This window comes from Heterodontus francisci, chromosome 15 (assembly GCF_036365525.1).
Source record: "Heterodontus francisci isolate sHetFra1 chromosome 15, sHetFra1.hap1, whole genome shotgun sequence".
Classification (NCBI taxonomy): Eukaryota; Metazoa; Chordata; class Chondrichthyes; order Heterodontiformes; family Heterodontidae; genus Heterodontus; species Heterodontus francisci.
In genome coordinates this window covers 68,915,451-68,932,663 of record NC_090385.1, presented here as the reverse complement: position 1 = coordinate 68,932,663, position 17,213 = coordinate 68,915,451, and the positions used below count along the sequence as shown (strand labels likewise).

Here is a 17,213-nt window from a genome sequence, read left to right as displayed (position 1 = left end):
GGGGTGGAAGGGCTACCTGCCCACAAGTGACAGGTAACCAATTAAGGGTAAGTTCATGGTCAATTAAGGCCAATTATCAGAGGCCAAATAGAATTTTCCTGTTGGCCTGTGTGCCCCCCGCAGCACCAGGAACAGGCCAGCTGCCTGCAGGCAGCCTCCTGGTGGCAGACTGGGTGGCCAGTGCCCCAGGCAGGCTTTGAGGCCCATCCCGCCTACCTGGTCACAGGTGCGATCACAAGCTGTTCTGTGGAGGGGTTTCCACGATCGTGGCCTGGCAGCTATGGCCATTTTTTTATTCAAAAGTTTTCAAAGTTGGTGAGAAGCCACTTCAAATTGGAGGCATACTCTCTCTCCCTTACCTTCAATGGCAGGCTGCAGCTTCTACCATGCAGGAGAGCCTCTTATTGGCCCTCCAGCTTAAGAGGCTGCCCACCATCCTTAATCGGACAGTGAGCCTGTCCTCTGGCCAGTAATTGGCCAATTCAGGGAAAACCGCCTCCGGGTGACTGTTCCCAACACAGTGGATGGTCAGGATCCCCATTTGATCCTGACATCGGGGTTCTGACCTAAAAGCTAAAATTCTGCCCTATGCTTCTAAATCCACAGCATTTAAACAGAGAAGGAGGAGCCACGTGATCCTTTAACAGTGAGGCAACGGGATCAAAAGAGAAAGGACATTGAAATAAATATATCTCTTACACCAGATAAATGATGAGCTGACACAATAATTAAGATCAGTTGCCTTAATGTAATGCATTTTTTTCTGTATTTTAAAAAATGGCTGTCCTGATTAGCACCAACTAAAAAATGGATGCTTCAACCACCAGCTCTATTCCCCTTAGCTCCCAGGCTCAGCCCAATTTTAGGTAACCTCAATGACTTTTCTTATCCTGAGTTGAGCTTTAAACCTCTGAACCAGTCCATCACCAAGTCTATTTCTATCTTTGTGACATTGCCTACTTACGTCCCTACTTCACCCTCACTGCTGCTGAAATCAGCATCCAACACCTCTTAACTTGATTTCTCCAATGTTTTCCATGTCAGTCTTCAAAACTCTATTCTATACAAACTCCAGCTCATCTAGAACTCTGCCACTTGGATCCTGCCCTGAACCAAAAACTGCAAACCTATTGCCGTCTTTCTCACCAACTTCTATTTTCTCCCCATGCTCCTGAACATCTTCACTTTCATTTTTAAGTTCCTCTACTGCCTACCTGTGCAGCATTCTTCAATTCTACATTCCAGCATGCACCATTCACTCCTTCAACTCCTCCTGCCCTCCGTTCCATCATTGGTGGCAGAATTTTTGCCCATCATGCTCTTGCACCTTTCCATCTTGCTGCCTCTTTAGCCTCCAAATTCCTCCCCAAAATTCATTTTTTGACTGTGCTTTTGCTCACCTCCATCAAATCCTTTTGTCTTCTTTTTTACATTGCAACAGTGACTACACTTCAAAAAAGTACTTCAATGGCCGTAAAGTGCTTTGAGATATCCAGTGATCATGAAAAGCGCTATATAAATGAAAGTCTTTCTCTTACTTTCCTGCAATCTCTCTGTAAGGTGCCTTTTGGAATGACTGTATATCTTTTAATATTCCTGTTTTGTTTGCTGATGTTGAGCTGAATCCAACCATTACAAAAGCTATGAGCATGGAGCTTAGTTAAGATAGTGTTGGGTGAACCTGTTAAACAGAGTGGTAATGGGAATTTGGTGAGAGTGGGAATTGGGGGAAGGACGTGCTAAGTAATTTAAGCCAAGGGGCTGCAGTAAATATATAAATAATCAGAGTCATTAATTAGATCTATGGAGAAGAAATTTAAATTAACTAAGTAGAGGATGCCAACATTAAAAGGATCCAAACTGCATTAAATAAAAATCTGGTATACATCATTCATTAATTAATTAAGCAAATAGGAGTAAGGGAATATATATATGTATAGACTTTTAAGCAGAATGATGGGACAGCTGAGACCATTGTCTGCAATTTCTGTGTCATGTGGGAACTCCAGGATATGTCCTGAATAACTACATGTGTAGCAAGTGCCTCTATGTTGGCCAAACTTGAGGTCAGGGTTTCTGAGTTTGAGGGGTGGCTGGAGTCAGTGCAGGGTGTACAGGAGATTGAGAATTTCCTGCAGTACACATTCCAATGGTAGAAGAGGCAGTAATCACAGAACGGAAATTTAAGGTCATTGATAGAAGAACCAGAGGTGGGATGAGGGAAAAAAAGTGCAGCAAGCTATTATGATTTGGAATGCATTGCCTAAAAGGGTGGTGGAAGCAGACTCAACAATAGGTTTCAAAAGGGATTTGGATAACTACTTGAAAAGCCCTTTGCTGGGCTATAGGAAAAGAGCAAAGATAGCACTTTCACAGAGCCAGCACAGGCATGATGGACCAAACGGCCTCCTTCTTTGCTGTGTCATTATATGGTTCTTCTGAAAGGCCCATAAGATATGCCAGAGTGACTTTACTTCAAATCCGTCTTCTTTTGCGTGGAGAAACACTAAGGGGGTGATTTTGGCTGAATAATTCAGGTGCTAAAGAGGTGGCCAAGATGCAGTTTAGAGCTGCAATGCTCATTTAACCCATGTTTACTTCAAGGCACTACCTTGGTAAAGGAGTTGAAGCCAGACAATCATTAAGGGGCTGATTGACAACTAAATTTCCTGCTAGCATACACCGAAGAGGCTGCACGCCTTTTTGGTGACAAACACTTCATTTAGCAACCTCTCCTAATAATGACCAGCTGAACAGGTGTAAACAAATAACTGCTGGGAAATGACTGCTACTTAAAGGCATATCATCTTTCTTGCTGCTGCAGCTTTGACGTGGACTTTTGAAATGCATCAGGAGACTTTCTGGGACACCTTGTCAAGACCTCAACACTCTATCAACATTTATTCTGGAAATCCTCACCGAAAAAGAATGAGTGCTGCAGTACATTATCTTATTGGGTACCTTTATAGATGTCACCAGTAGAAAGGGAGTGCTTGGTCTTGGGCAGCTAGTTAGGGGCCCCCCTTGCTCTGCAGGAGGAATAGGAGGAGGAGATGAGACTAGGCACAGCAGCACCAGCTGCTGCAGGAGAGAGATACATGAGGTGGCATTCTTACCCCCTGCAGGTATAGAAAATGCCTCCTTTCTAGACCTCCTCCACTGGGCCCTTCAGTGCTGTGACCGAGAATCTATGCACCCGCTGACTTGGTCCCTCCAACCTGCAGCTATGTGTCAGCTAGAGCACTCACATCTTCAGTGACAGTGGGTATGAGGAGCCAAAATATATACTTTTCCAAGAAAAATGCATCTAATCAGCACTTGAGTACTAAACTTGCAGGTGTCTGTTTTAGCACCTCCAAGCAAGCTCAAATTATGATAATCATCAATTAGGACCAAAATTATGGGATAAATCTGGACTTCCAAACAGGTTAGTCGTATTAGCTTTGCACACAAAGCTTTGGATGTAATGGGGCCCTCGGAGATGAGCTAGAGGGGGGGGGGGGCATAGAATTGCGATGGGAGGTGGGGAACGGAAGGCCCATTGTCTTCCTGTTACACTGCAATAAAGTTGAGGCAGGAAAGGCCCGAGACAGCCTTCCTACCCAGAGGCCAATTCAGACCCTTAAAGTGGCCAATTATTAGACACTTAATGGCCTCTTCCCACCACCGCTGGAATTAAGTGAAACAAGGCGACCTCCCTGCAGGCTTGGGGATGGCCTCCTCTGTGGGGACTCTGTGACAAACACCTCACCTCCCCTAACACCCTCCCTCCCTATTAAGAGCCATTTTACGGAACCGTTGGCATTTTGCTCATGGCACAATGACCCCCCCTCACTGCATGGGAGGCTACCAGCTTAATAGAGACAGCCTCCCTGCAGCAGGCAGGTGGACCATCAAAGTTGGAGGCTCCATGTTCCACGAAGGAGTCGCAAGCAGGGAAGACAGCCCCATGGCCCCAGCGATATCCCGGAGGGGTTTCCCCTCCAACACACAGTCCCATGAATTTTTCTTTTTTTCCCCCAAACTTACCTGGTGGAGGCTTGAGGTCTCCTGCATTCCTCAGCTCCAACCACCTCTCCCAGTGGCTGCTGAGGCTTCAGAGCTGCTGGCCCTCTGATTGGACCGTCAGCATCAGGAGCCCACCCGCCATCCTAAATTGGACTGTGGGCCCACAGGCGGCGAATTAGGAGGCCGCCTGTGGAAAATCTCCGAGCTGGTCCTGCTGTTGTCAAGTGCTGGCTTGGGACCTGCTTTTCGCCCCGCGTCAGTGTCCCGACACCTGCGGTAAAATTCAAGTCTGTATTTCCTATTGATAGTTCATTATAATTCTGAGCAACAGCCATGTCACAAATCAGCAATGAATATTTGATCTGACTGAATCAAAAATATTTAAATATCCTGAGTATGAGAAACCAAATTCTAACAATGCTTACCATTGTATATTTAAAACAACATTAAGATTGCTGCTTTAAGGAGTTACACTCAAATCCAACATGGCAGTTCCTAATTGCTTGAAACTCTGCCTTTACTAAGCAGTAATATTGCTGTCGATAAGACAGTCCCAGAAGTCCCTTTCCTGCTCAGTCAGACTATGTAAAAAATTGGCTTTAATTAAGTTGATCTGAATTCTTGTAAAAGGGCTGAGTTTGCTGGTGTTTAAAGTACCTCAGATCTTACCTGGAGCGCAGACAAGTTTTCACTTACATCGTCGACCTTGACTCAGCAATTACAATGATTTGGACGGGCTTTTGTGCTCTCTGTATTCACTCATTTCCAACTAAACCAAAGCAAAACTCTAATTTGAAAGCTGGTTAGCTGATCACTAAGAAGCACTACAAATGGGACAGTGGTCATTGAAAGAATAGAATGCCAATAAAAATTCGTCCAACTGATTTTGACAGAAAAACTGACTATAGTTTTGGTAAAATAATTTAAATCAAGCTATCTATCTCGTTACACTATTCTGTACCTGTGCTCACAGTGATATTTTTACTGCCGTGACCACCACCTACCCTCACCCCCAAACCCTCATCCTGGGGGTTTAATCTTTTAAAATAGCTATAATTGCAAATTTAGGCTAGAAATCTTCTGAATCAGGAGAAAAATACACAGGTTTGTAATGCTGCAGTGGTGCTGTCATTTTCATTGTTTTATATGCTAATCTTGGTGATGAGACTGGAATATTATAAGATGGACAGTCACCAGCTAATTCAAGGAGAATTCAAAATAGCAAAGGGTATGAACTCCACTGAAACTCACATAATAACTTACTTTAGAGTGTCTGAACATTCTGGATATCTGCTTAAGTAAAGATTGATATCGTTATGTCATAGATGTCCGCAGATTAACTATGGACATGATTCTGAAATAACAAAGGGCAAATCTTGTCATTGAAGTTTCATACGTATTCTGAGAGGGTGCATGAGTCTGGCTGTAAAACTACCTAACAGTCAAATGAGAACTATTGTCAAGGAGGACATGAGGAAATGTCTCCCCGTGCTAGAGAGATTTTCAGGAAGTGTGGAAGGAACTTTACTCTCCATTCAACCCATGTTCCATAGTAAATGCATGCAAAGCATTAAGGTTTGTTCCATTCTCCAGCATTTTAACATCCCTCACCTTGAGGAAACCACCACATTTCCTTCCCTTGCCATCTCCCCATCAAAAAAAAGTGTGTACTCTATATTACCAGATTCTTAGATGAAATTTGGACCTAGGTAATGCACATGGCCCTTAACACTTTTATAATCATCTGCATTCTACACACATATAGCAGCCACTGTTCGATCAGTATGGAAAATGGCTACACAAAACTCTGGCATAGCTGCTCCCTAGAAGATAACAGACGGGCCTGGGAAGAGCATTTCAGCATATCCAAACAGTTTGTAAGCAAATCTACAAACAGCCAGAGGAAACTGGAAATGCTCCAGGATCAATAAAATCTGCAGCAAGACAGAACTGATGAGATCTACGCCATTTAAACCATCAGCATCTGATCTTTATATCCTAAATCTGGATTTGTTGCAAAATATCTTTTTCCTGTAAAATATTTCAATTTACAAATGGCTTCAACTGTCGCCATTGGCTTTTCTTTATAAATCTTTGGTCCACTGGCAGTCATGCTGGGGTGGGAGGAAGGTAAAAGGCATTTCCATGTCCTTCATGAATATCCATTAAAATCTCTTAATCCTGCAGTAGCACTTAGGAAGCCAAGAAGTGAAATAAATGGCATTGATTATAATCGGCTGTTCTTTTCACATTATCTCACTTTAGTCTACTTGCCAACATTGTGCCATCTGCTCCATAAGATACAAACTTAGACGATACTCTTAAGCCTGACGTGCAGCCTAAGTTATGAGCAGCTTGCAGATGACCTACAGTACTTATTCATTGCAATCGCTTTAGAAAGCAATTAAGAGCTCCTCTGATGATTCAGTAAGTTTACCCAAGGAGGAACTGAACTGTAAACATCAGGAGGGTCCTCCTTTTGTATGGAGTATGTATGGAGTTATGTGAACTCAGCTGGGCAGCCATAGGAGTACTAAAGTAGGCCCCAGCGCCTTGGAATAAGGAGGGAAAAATTGTTGAGACTTCTTGCATCACACGCTATCCAGAGATTTCTGCTGGAAGTGCACGTTGAATGGATATTTGGGCAGGGCAGGATCAGAGTTGGCTCTGATGCTCCCCATAGTCATACAATCTGACAGACACTGATCGCAGGCGAATAATAGCCACTTTAACAGGATAACTTAAACACCAAAACACTAGAAAAATGCTAAGATTCAAGGGGAGAAAGAGAAAAAATGGGCAAGAGAAAAACAATTAAGAATTTGTCCAAAGGAACAAGAAGCCACTTGCTGCATTACCATGTGGGTCTGTATTAAAGGAAATGCTTCAATGAGAGACCTAGGCCGGAATTTTACGCTGTGGCAGAGGCTCCGACCATCATCTTAAAAGTCAGGGGTGAGCCCGCCTCTGCCGGGCCTGGACGCCACGCAACACTTTTGTGTGGCCCAGGCCCTTAATTGAGCTTAGGCAGGACTTCCACTCCTCTGAGGCAGAAAGTCCCACCTCTAAGAGCTGCTGGCTAGTCAGCTGGCTGGCAGCTCTTCAGTCCCAGCAGCGCCACCGTGAGCGGAGGCCACTGCTGGGACTGAAACCAGAATGAGGAACAGCATGGATGGTCGGCCTCTAAAAAGGTAAGTGAGGTTTCAGGCCTTGTTGGGGATAATTGGCTGGGCCGTGGCGAGGGGGCATGAGGTTAATAATGAGAGTGGGGGAGGTGCTCCAATGGGGTTGGCTTGTGCTGCTAGGGAGGGGGTCTTCCATGGCGGACAGGGTGCCCGATTCGGAGGAATCCCCCCCCCCCAACCCTGAGCCCATAAGGAGGCAGCCTGGGAATACCAGGCGGCCTCCTCAGCTGATGAAGTGCCCTGCTGCCAATGAAAATATACCAGCAGCGCGGGAAGAGGCCTTTAAGTAGCAATTAATTGGTCATTAAGGAGCGCAATTGGCCTGGGGTGGGCGGGCTGTTTTCCATCTCCCCCGCTGCTGGTAAAATGGCAGCAGGGGTGGGTAGGTGATGGCAGCCCCTGCCTCCTACTTGATTTTACACCCCTTCCCCCCCACATCTCCAACCTGTTCTCTGGGGTGGGGGGCATAAAATTCCGGCGTGAGATTTCTCCTTACAGCAAAGGAGTTTTCCATATCTTCACAGAATTATTTCCTCACTGGTTGCAGTGAGATTTTTTAAGGTACATAGGGTGTGAAACTAGTCTTGGGCAGTAGTGCAAAATGGGCAATAGCAAATTGGGAGTCTGTTTTACAAGCTGTCCATTTTTCTTCTCCATTATTATTGCAAAGAATTCCTGTATTTTTGCAAGAATCCACGGTCATATTTCTCTCGATTCTGTTCATATTTCCTTTCTGCAGCCTTTCCCAACCCTGTGTAAAATTACATTGCTCCTCCAAATAATATCCTTCCCCCCTCCCCACAAACCCCCACTCCATCTTCAGTTGTAGAAGCTGCAGCCATCTTAGCACCACACTCTGGACTACTCTCTGTAAACCATTTGCATATGTATCTTTCTCCCCTCCTTCCAGGATTCCTTCAAAACCTATGCCGTGACCAAGCCTTTGATCATCTCTTAAACTCTTCTGCCAGCACTGCTCCGCATTCATTTTTACCTTTGTGAAGTGCTTTGTGCCTTTTTATTATAGTAAAGGCATTTCTCAAATCAAACCAAAAATTACAAAACAGTCACTTCGTGAATATAATCATGCAAATCAGAGAATCGTGGTAAAATGCAGTTTAACTTATCTGATGTCTTGAATTCTGTATTTTTAAAGGAGGTATTAGCAATGGTGGCTTGGGCAGAAATGTACCACGGTTCCCCTCTGCATTTGTTCCTCCTTTGTTCCTAACATTTTTATACGGGTTCCATAGGGAATGCTGTTGGATTTCAGTTCAGGTTTGAGAAATGCTCAGCAGAGCTGGTCTACCCAAAGGAATGTTGCGTCAACAGCTGAAAGCTGGTTAAATTGGCTGAAATAACGAGCCTCTCAGTTCTGCTGCTAAAACTAAATTGATATTAGGCCTTGTTGAACATCATAATTTTATTGGTTCGAACAGGAATGTATTTTCCACTTGTGCACAAGCCCTTCATAGGCAGCAGAATCAAGTGACGACTTTCCAAGTGGTCCTCTTTATCTGCCAGCAATATCAGGAACTTCTCTTCTTCTTCTTAAAATAAACTGGATGTGCAGTTTAAAGAACATAAGAACTAGGAGCAGGAGTGGACAATTCAGCTCCTCGCCCCGCCATTCAATACGATCATGGCTGATCTAATTTCGGCCTCAACTCCACTTTTCTGCCAGTTCTCCATAACCCTTCAACCCATTACTAATTAAAAATCTGTCTCTCTCCTCCTTAAATTTACTCAATGTCGCTGTATCCACCGCAATCTGAGGTAGTGAATTCCATAGACTCACGACCCTTTGAGAAGTAATTTCTCCTCATCTCTGTTTTAAATCTGCTACCCCTTAGCCTAAAACAATGACCTCTCATTCTAGATTGCCCACAAGAGGAAACATCCTCTCTACGTCTACTTATACCTCAATTAGATCTCCTCTCATTCTTCTAAACTCTCGAGAATGAAGGCCTAAATGGCTCAATCTCTCTTCATAAGACAAAACCCTCATCTCTGGAATCAATCTAGTGAACCTCCTCTGAACTGCCTCCAATGCAACCACATCCCTCCTCAAGTAAGGGGACCAAAACTGTATGCAATACTCCAGGTGCGGTCTCACTAATGCCTTGTACAGTTGCAGCAACACCTCCCTACTTTTATACTCTATTCCTTTAGCAATGAATGCCAAAATTCCATTTGCCTTCCTTATTACATGTTGTACCTGCATACTAGCTTTCTGCGATTCATGCACGAGGACACCCAGATCTCTCTGCTCCGAAGCACTCTGAAGTTTCTCTCCATCTAGATAATAATTTGCCTTTCTATTCTTCCGCCCAAAATAGATAACCTCACACTTATCCACGTTAAACTCCATCTGCCAAATTTTGGCCCATTCACCTAACCTATCCATATCCATTTGTAAATTTCTTATTTCTTTATTGCAACTTACTATCCCACCTATTTTAGTGTCATGTGCAAATTTGGCTATAGTACCTTCTATCCCTGCATCAAAGTCATTAATATAGATTGTAAACAGTTGGGGCCCAAGGACCGAACCCTGTGGAACCCCACTAGTTACATCTTGCCAACCAGAAAAGGACCCATTTATCCCGACTCTCTGTTTTCTGTTGGATAGCCAATCCTCTATCCAAGCTAATAAATTGCCCCTAACCCCATGTGATCTTACCTTGTGTATTAACCTTTTGTGCAGCACCTTATCAAATGCCTTCTGGAAGTTCAGATATACTACATCTACAGGATCCCCTTTATCCACTTTGCTTGTCACAGCTTCGAAGAACTCTAGCAAATTAGTCAAACACGATTTACCCTTCATAAAACCATGCTGACTCTGATGTGTTGTGTTTTGACTTTCTAAATGTCCTGTTAAAGGAGGATAGAAAGTTCAAGGTGTACATTTAATATATTCCAGTTCCTTACAAAGTTTAAATCTTTGATTCCTTCAGAGATATAGACATCGCTGCAGGAGTTGTAAGGCATTTGGACATCTCTTGTATTCTGTTTATAAGTAAAATGTAACCAGTTGTGGTGTGGACCAGCATGTGCAGCTCACCAGGCGGTAGGAGCATGGAGTGCAGATGACTTCGGGACAAAGGAAGAAATATTTTGACCGAAGACATCATCGCTGGGGCTCATATTGGACTTTTTGAAAATAAAGACTGAAAGATTAATAACTGAACAGGGACACATACACGCACACACAGACATGTCAGGACATCATTCAAATGGTAGCCCAGACTGTTACAACATCAAACGCTCTGGGCTGAATTTTACAAATGCACCGCAGTTTGCAGTGGCGCACTCTAATGGCAGCATGCATCCCGTGCACATGTGCCTTCTCTGAACCCCCGCGATATTTTGCACGGGAGCTCATTTAAATAGAGGGGGCAGAGCAGCTGCCCCCGATGACAGAGAGGGGGCGGCGGCCGCGTCCCCAGCTACAGCGTCCGGTCCTATGCGCCGGCACCATTTTTAAAAGGCTTTTAAACCCTTCAGTAACATTTTAATATTTAGAGGTGTAGCATTGTAAAATTTTATTAAATAAAAAATGTTGTGATGAAGGCCCTTCCCCAAACCCCCAATGGTCATTTCATCACCCGAAATGACCAACAATTGGCTTTTTCAAATACCTGCACTTTCCACCCCAACCTTCAATCTTTTGCCCCTCGACCCCTTTCCCCCATCCCCAAACCCACATCCAATCAAAATTGTTTTCCCCGCACCTCCACCCCTCCTGCCCTGAAAATTTTATTCCTCCGCGCTCCCCACCAGGTTCTCGCCTTGGAACTCCATACGCAGATCCGAAGGTGCGCGAAGGCCGAATGGAGGCTGTAAAATCAGCGTGGGACGGCCGCCGCCTGCAGGTAAGTTAATTTGAATATCATTAGGGTTCTTTTAATATACAGATAAAGGGCCCGTCGCTAGGCGGTGGGGCAAGGGGGGGGGGATTGGGAGGGGGGGGGGGGGAGGTGCAGTGAGGTCCCCCCGCCACTGGCAGTATGCGGGCCTTTTCCCACAGAATTTTACCGGCCCCTGCACTGCGATCCGTAGCATCGAGGGGCTGGTAAAATTCAGCCCTCTGTCTACAACAACTTTTGTCGATAATGGCCTCTCGGAATATGTGTGAATAGTTTTCTTCCTGACTTATAAAGATACAGTTATCATCTCCTTTGCCAGTATACACCTAAGACCCCTCCCCTGCTGACAGCAGGAAATAACCACATGCAGGTTGTCTTGCATAGCCATGGTGGGATTGATAAGGCACTGAAACCCAATTGGATGACCCAATTCGAGACATTACCTTGTATGCCCAGGGACCAGGGTGAGAAAGGGATATAAAGCCCCAGCCTCAAGGACGTTGTTGCTGCAGCCAGGGAAGTGTGACTTTGTCAGTCACAGGAAACTGTGCAGAAGAATCCTTCAGTGGACCGACCCTAGAACGAGCTCCTGTATGCAGGTCTACCTAAGAACTGAGTTGTAAGTATATACTATTGCTTAGTGGGTTAATAAAGATTTTCCACATAAAGTTGAAATTGTATCCAGAGCTTGTTTTATGTCATTGATAAGTAGTACGGGGTCCAGGCCTTAGGAGGAAATAAGACCTCCTGTTTAAGAGTCTTACAGAGTTCCTTAGGGTAGTGTCCTAGGCCTTCCATTTTCAGCTGCTTCATCAATGGCTTTCCCTCCATCATTAGATCAGAAGTAGGGATGTTCACTCATGATTGCTCAGTGTTGAGCTCAATTTGCAACTCCTCAGATAATGAAGCAGTCCATGCTCACATACAAAAAGAACTAGAGAACATCCAGGCTTGGACTGATCAGTGATAAGTAACATGTGAGCCACACAAGTGCCAGGCAACGACTATCTACAACAAGCAAGAGTCTAACCACATCTCCATGGCATTACCATTGTCAAATCTCCCGCTATCAACATGCTGGGGTCGACATTCAACAGAAACTCAACTGAACCAGCCATTTAATATTGTGGCTCCAAGAGCAGGTCAGAGGCTGTGTATTCTATGGCGAATGATTCAACTCCTGACTCCCCAGTCCTTTCCACTACCTGCAAGACATGTTAGGAATATGATGGAGTACTCTCCATTTGCCTGGATGGTGCAGCACCAGCAACTCTCGGCATGATTCAAGATAAAGCAGTTTGCTTGATCAGCAGCCCATTCAATCCCTCTACTTCCGATGCACCATGGCTGTAACGTGTACTATCCACAAGATGCACTGCAGCATCTCACCAAGACTTCTTTGACAGCACCTCCCAAATCTGCGACTTCCACCATCTTAAGGGCAAGGGTAGGAGGTGCATGGGTACATCATCACCTGTAAGCTCCCCTCCAAGTCACACATCATCCTGACATGGGCACATATTGTCGTCCTTCATTGTTGTTGGCGCAAAATCCTGGAACTTCCTACCAGCGGCATTGTGGGGGTACTTTCACCTTATGGACTGCAGTGGTTCGAGGGCAACTAGGGATCGGCAATAAATGGTGGCCTTGCTAGTGACACCCACGTCACCAGAATGAATTATACAAAGCTCCTTCATATCATTCTGTATGAAAGTGCCACACAGTTTCTAATAGAGGCACACCACTGATGTTATAGGTGTAGACACATCACATTTGTTTTTGTGCCATACACTGGAAAATGGAAGCACATTGTTGGTAGTAGAATCACAATATTATCACTCCTTCCATGCACATCATATCACATACAGCTCCTTACATTTTCCCTTAATTCAACAGTTGCTGAAATATGGCATCACGTATTGACATTATACATTCACTTAAATAAAGCAGTAATTATCTTATGAGTGATTGGTGTGGATTCTCAATCTGTACCTCAATGTACACTTCTGTTAGAACTCAAATGTAAATTAACAATGAGTAAGTTAAAATTTTCATAGATGAAATGTATACTACACATAGATCACCCACAAAGATTTTGGCCAACAGTATAAATTAATAGATGGCCTAATTTGTTGCTTTTCACTCAATACTTACGCAGACTCTAAGCAATGTTAGAGTAAAATTTATTCTGTCGACATGTAATGGATATGCAGTACTTCAAAATCAATAGTAAAAAACACCATCTGAATATCTAAAGTAATTTTGTTGCAAAGCATTACACCATCAGAAGAACTTTCAGCATGATGCAGACCAATGAAAACATAAATCTAATCTATCAAAAAAAGGTCAATCGGACTAATGTTTTTCTGAAGCCATTTAAAGTTATGTTTAAATATAAACTATATTTAGAATAAAACAAAATAAAATATTTGTCAAGTTTTTAAAAACTGCAGCATCATGTGTATAAGTACTCTGACAAAATTGTGTTTAATGATTGCACTGGCAGCTCTTAGTGTATTTCAGGCATTTTTCAATTTTTGACCACTAATTTTCCATTCTTCTCTTGGGGGATAATCAAATTTAATCCCTTCCTTGATGCCTCAGTTTCTTTTGGAAGCTGTAGGCGTGGGGGTGGGGAGTGGAGTGGGTGAGGGAAAGACAAGAGTATTGTTGCAGGTACTGCATAAATAACTCGGAACATGTTCAAGGATTTTAAAGAATAGAAGGCATTCCATTCTTAGGATTATACCAGATTTCCATAAAAACATATCAAACAGCATTTTCATAGTTAACTAATTAATAAGCTGGTGGAACAAATAACCTGATTTGTTAGTTGACAACCATACTGCAAACTTAAACCCTGGCAGGCTTTCTCATTTCCACAAATTTTAATACATGCTTAAAGATTTCATTATAGTATTAAATCTTCAGTTTTCAGGGATTTACTGCAATAACACATTTACGGCTGCCGAATTCCTTTAAGCACAATGAATAAATTGGTCAGCTATTCATTAGCTGTTTCACAATCCACCAGTGTCTACAGTGGACTAAACACTTTCTCTCCCATTAATTTATTTAGTGCTGAAGTGCAGCCAATTTTTCAGTGCATTTATTTATTGGGCCACAGGGGCAGAACAATACTTTGTGTGTGTGTTTTTTTTATTAAAAAAGGATTCTTCCATCTCTCTCCATTGTTCCTGAAGGTACTAACTCTTGCTGAGGCACAGTTTCACAAGTGCCAGTGGTTCCTCAGTACTTCACCCAGGCATTGTTTCCTGACCTGTCAACAGACTATTCACTCATGGATGGCATCAGTGCCAATCCTGATTCTGACCTCTCACACATATTTACTTTCCAGCCAGGGACACTATATAGTCATATCAGGAGTGGCAATCCAAGTTGATTCATTAAATCCTCCTCCCTTTGGTCCCAGCATGTAAAGCCAATTGCAGTGACCCAGCTGCCCTGGACGGGATCAGCACTAAGCACTAAGTAGGGACTGAACCTGGCATTCTTTCTAGTACAACTCAGTAACACATTGCACAAGTGTGCTTTTACGATCAGTTCCTCTTGCGAATAAAAACTTGGGAAAAGGAACGTGTGCTGAAGGTCGTTGCTTTCTGTAGAATAAAGCCGACATGCCAACAGTTACTGCACTTCTACTTTATGCAATTGGACTCCCCAGTCTCTCCAACCCTCAGACCTACACCTACACTAGTTTATCACATACAGTTGCACAAATACCTGCAAACATGCACAAAAGCAATCGGCTAATTGAGTACTTAGCAGTCTTTGAACCCTGAAAACTACAGGGACCAATCTGTAGCCAAACGATTAAAGAGGAGCCAGAAATTAAGACATAAAGTGCTGGAAATGCACAACAGGTCTTTCAGAATTTGGAAGAGAAAAAAAAGGTTCCTGTGTAAGCTGTGACCTATCATCAAAATTGGTCTCCCTGAAACATTAAATATCTCACGCTTTCAGATTTTTATTGACTTGCTGTGCTTTTTCAAATATATTCTGTTTTTACCATAGATATTTTCAGATTTTTTTACTACACATGTTCTGTTTCTGGATTATGTCAATGACCATGAGGGGAAGTTTCTCTTTAACAAGATTGGAAACATGTTCTTTTACATTTACATTTGCATTTCAGCTACAAAAGGGTGAACAGAATAAATCGCCCCTCATTTTCATAAAAGTATGACTGTTCAGGTTGAATACATTTCAAAATATATCTATTACCGGTGACCCATTTGGCAGTGTGTACTGGCTAACTAGCATACCAGTAAGCAGGCTCATCTGTCCACTTTTCAACTCAGTGAATACCCTTTCTCAGTTGGAGTGCTGAGTAGAAGCACCATCCTGCAAGAATTAAAATTGGGGATTGTAACACCCTGCCTTGCTTTTCTACACCTCCTAGTGGCTAGTTACCGGCCAGCACTGCAAACTGTCTGCTTACTTGTTCAGGAAATAGTGCGATGTGTAATGTAAACTGCAGAAAGGGAAGGATAGGGGGAGAGGGGAGAGGAGGGAGAGAGGGGTCTTTCAGACGGAGGAAGAAATAGAATGATTCAACAAATCAACCTTCTCCTGCTTTGTTAATGAAGGCATTTAATTTCTAATATTTTTTAACTCACAGCCAAATCAGTGATGTTATTTCAGCTTTATAGTGATTTAATGTTTGTTTTTTACATGATTTGATTTTGAAGGTATATGGCTACACATTATTATTGCTGAACTGCAAGTACAATATTACTGATTCAATATGTATACAAAATATAGGCTGTATTGGAGTTCATAAAGAGAAATGGAAGCCCACTCATACCATCCCCCACCCCACATGCCAAGATGCATTTCCTGTCATACTCTATTAATGCTGCAGCAGTATAATGTACCCTTGAGAATTCTACAGTACAATCTGTGCTTTCCTGGCCTGGCTGAATCAAGGGATAAACCCATCTAGGTCCCGGGAATGGAATTAACAGAAAATTGTATAATGTTTTCTTGTGAAAGCATTTCCCTTAAGCTAAACCTTTTCTTGAGTGGAGTGACTGATACTTTCAACACTGGAACTATTAATTAAATTTTTATATCTAATGAAACTTGGTATCTGAAGTACAACTCTCAAAAGCTCATCTAAGTATTGCCTCGCAGGGATACGGAAGAAAAATGCAGCACAAACTGCAGTAACCCTTTTGCAGTTTGAAGCTTCTCCCTAGATTAATCTGGAGGCTGTTTACATTCAACCCCAGTCATCCTTAAAAAAAGAACTTGCCTGGCCCAATTGGCACCACTGTTCCTAGATCAGGAATGTCACTTGCATATGTTGATTTACAATGCCAATTGCCAGTCTTGAGGCCTCTTTGTATCTGCATCAATGCAGTCTTTAGCAGATTTTGAATTCTAGTCACAGAAGTATAAGAAAGGATGGCAGTGCTGTAGGCTTGATCGCAACACACTGGCATTCCCTAGTTGCCTGGAAGCTTGTGGTGTAGATCAAAGAAGACAGGCAGATGGCATATCAGGGTGGTGCTTATCTTACAGATGATGAAATCATTCTTGAAAGCAACAAAGGGGTGCATTTTTTCCAGGGGTTTACATTGTAGAATTAACTCTGTCAAATATACTTTAGAACAGGTTTCAAGGTACATACTGGATTTGCAATATCTGGGATGAATATGCTTGCTTTAGCATGAACAGTATTTAATTCTTTCAGGAGCTCTGTAGCATTTCTATACCACAAGGTAATATTATGCTACACTGGTCATAGGTACAGTGTCTCTGTACAGAAGGAGACAGCACCAATTCCCTCTTCACAAGTAGACAGTGCATCTTTCTGCAAGCCTGTCAGAAATAGCCTCTGGTCATTAGTAAACTGATAAATCCCTATCTGCACTGGTAGAGAATACCATCTCTCTATTTATTGGTGATGAACAAATTGACAATGTTATATCTCTCTACATGAGCTGGCAATACAGCTTTTCTCAATACTAGCAGTCAGTTCAGTCTCTAAACTAGCAGATGGTACAGTCTCTCTTCTACAGTAACAGACAGTTCAGTCTCACTACAAGCTAGTGGACAGTATAGTCTGCCGATACACTAGTAGACAGTTAAGTTGTTCTATACACTAGCAGACAGTAATTTC

At 43.0% G+C, this 17,213-nt stretch overlaps 1 protein-coding gene across 1 annotated transcript in view; it reads right to left on the bottom strand.

Annotated features, from left to right (window-relative positions):
• Window positions 1-17,213, bottom strand: part of pcdh11 (protocadherin 11) — a 685,592-nt gene that overhangs the window by 652,177 nt on the left and 16,202 nt on the right. The window lies entirely within an intron of this gene.